The 2,444-nt window shown below is 33.8% G+C and overlaps 1 protein-coding gene and 1 long non-coding RNA gene across 3 annotated transcripts in view; both read right to left on the bottom strand.

Annotated features, from left to right (window-relative positions):
* Positions 1–2,444, bottom strand: part of LOC100633993 (ubiquitin carboxyl-terminal hydrolase 47-like) — an 11,517-nt gene that overhangs the window by 3,751 nt on the left and 5,322 nt on the right. The window lies entirely within an intron of this gene.
* LOC109588738 (uncharacterized) lies at positions 663–1,411 on the bottom strand. 2 transcript variants are annotated; one of them, XR_002188334.1, is made up of 4 exons: positions 1,354–1,411; positions 1,129–1,307; positions 731–796; positions 663–687 (listed from the first exon to the last, which is right to left on the bottom strand). It is a non-coding gene; the product is annotated as an uncharacterized LOC109588738 (long non-coding RNA). The 2 variants fall into 2 exon arrangements; XR_002188335.1 differs by lacking the exons at positions 663–687; positions 731–796 and adding an exon at positions 951–1,077.

Here is a 2,444-nt window from a genome sequence, read left to right as displayed (position 1 = left end):
AAAACAATGTTCAATTATTCATATTATGTACCTTTTGTCTAACATCTTGTCTCCTCCATAATGTTAAGTTACCAATAGTCAGTTTCTTTATTCCTTGTCCCATTAGTATATGAAAATTCTCTATCATCCTCAATACAGTAAACCCAACATCAGAGAAAGGAAAGGAGCAACTGACAAATATTGAAGTGGAGGATCCTATAAACTTAATGATCAGCAATTTACCGGACACTTTTGATAAAATGCCCTTGATATCCTGCAGTACATGTTCCTCAGGCTTCCAGTCAAAGATAAAAGTGACTGTTTCACATTGAAGATGAGAAACAGAGTCAAATCTTTTGTTCAGACAAAGACTAACTGAGATTGATTTGTAAAATTCCTTCAACTCTGCTCTATATGTCTCAATGTGTTCCTTTGCTTCGGTAATCTCCATTTCCTCCACTACACTACGAAGTAGTTCAATGTTAGTCAGTGAACACTCATCTTTAACATGACGAAGGATGCTGGAAACATCTGAACACTGCTCTACTTTTTTACTGAGAGAAGTGCTGTAACAAGACAGGAACTCCTTGATGTCATCCAGGTCCAATTTCTTCTTTAAAAACTTGCAAACGTTATACAACATTCTTGTGTAAGAAGCTTTTATTGAGCTATACTCCACAAATAAATGTTGAGGAACAGGTACTTCAACTATAAATACTTTCATTAATAGCAGTTATATAATTAATATTACTTTGAGGTGATAATGGTTGTGAAGATGAATTACTAGTAACTTCAGTATCAGCAGTACTACATGTACCTACAAAAGAAAAGGACAATAAATGAACCGCTTATACATTTATAGTGACATGTAATACTGTATATCGGGTACATTTTAATGTATTAATAATTTTGGAAAAAGCAATTCATTGCGAAAATAAATACATGTATTATGAAATTTTAAAACATGCGGATAAAAAGAAATAGAAGATATGTGGTATTGTGCAATTAATATGAACACATGACTTTTTAACTATCCATGGCTTCATGGCTTCTAACTCGAAGGCCATAAAGAGCCTTCTTTGCCAGTCAGAAGTGTTGCTAAGGTTGATTCAAAAGTGGAAAAGTCAGCAAATGCTTCTATTTACTTACCAGGCCAGGTGGTTCATGGAAATAATAGCAAGTAAAATATTTTTGGAATATAAAGGGCTTCCGAATTTATCCATCATTGAACTTTACATTTACACCACTTTCCATGCATTGAAATATACCCAATATACGGTACATACCAGATTGAGCTGCATCGGTTTCATTGGCAGTACTTGAATTATCTATAAATATTAATTAATGTATCATCAAATAATTAATAATTATTACCTTGTAGAACTATATCATGATCTTTAATAGTCTCAGGAACCACACCCACTTCAGGAGTAGGAAAATATTTACCTAAACACATAATAAACAAAAATTGTCATTATTAATAGTTATAAATATACTGTCTATCACCCCATAATAGAATATATTCATTGACAAAACACATACTGTATAGCGCAAAATTTTCGAGGGCTATAAATTTCGTGGATTTTGCGATTTTTTTGCAGAATCATGAAAATTACTTCCACGAAAATCAAAATTATCAGGACACAAGATGGCGGACAGTATAATTTGTGAAAATTAAATCTGCAAAATAGATTTTTAGGCAAATTCGCAAAATTTAGAGCACTCAAAAATTTTGCGCTATACGGTAATTAATATTAACAATAATGATTAATACTGGCCAGTGGCCACCCACATCAGCCTTATCTATGTAAAAGAAATCAACTAGAAATTTAATTAGTTTGACCCTTGACAACCCATTTTAAAAGATACAATCAATGATCAGTTACATTATGATACTCACTAATATCATCCAGTATAGTTTGTCCCAGTGATACATTAGTACTGATTGTACACGATACATTAGCAAATGTATGTAAACTGTTGGGATCAGTTTGAACAGCTTCTTTGACACCAGTTAATAGAGCCTCACGTTGATTAGGAATAGAGGGACTAGCTGACACCACTCTACTAACTGCTTCTTGTCTTAACATACGTTCAGCATAAAGTAACCAAGCAATACCAATAGAATCACAAAGAGACTGTGACAGGACTAGTATGACGATTATTAAAAATATTAATAAGAACATGATATTCTATGATAAAAAATATACAATGATTATAGCTACATGTAGTTATGGTTGACTCACTTAACTTCTCAGCTACAGCAGTTTCATTCACAGATAGTAGAGCATCTGACAGTGAGCTCAAGTTGGCTCCTCCTCTACTGTCAACATTATCAGCTCTACCTAACCATTGGGAGAGGCACTCTGTCATACAGCGAGGCACATCACCACGATGCTTTGCTTCAATGACGTCCAGTGTATTCTTCCTCAGTCCTAGTCTCAGTCCAAACTTATACCATTTTG

Source organism: Amphimedon queenslandica, unplaced genomic scaffold, assembly GCF_000090795.2.
Source record: "Amphimedon queenslandica unplaced genomic scaffold, v1.1 AMPQUscaffold_11900, whole genome shotgun sequence".
Lineage (NCBI taxonomy): Eukaryota > Metazoa > Porifera > Demospongiae > Haplosclerida > Niphatidae > Amphimedon > Amphimedon queenslandica.
The sequence above is the reverse complement of the archived record's forward strand: the minus strand, read 5'-3'. Positions and strand labels throughout refer to the sequence as shown.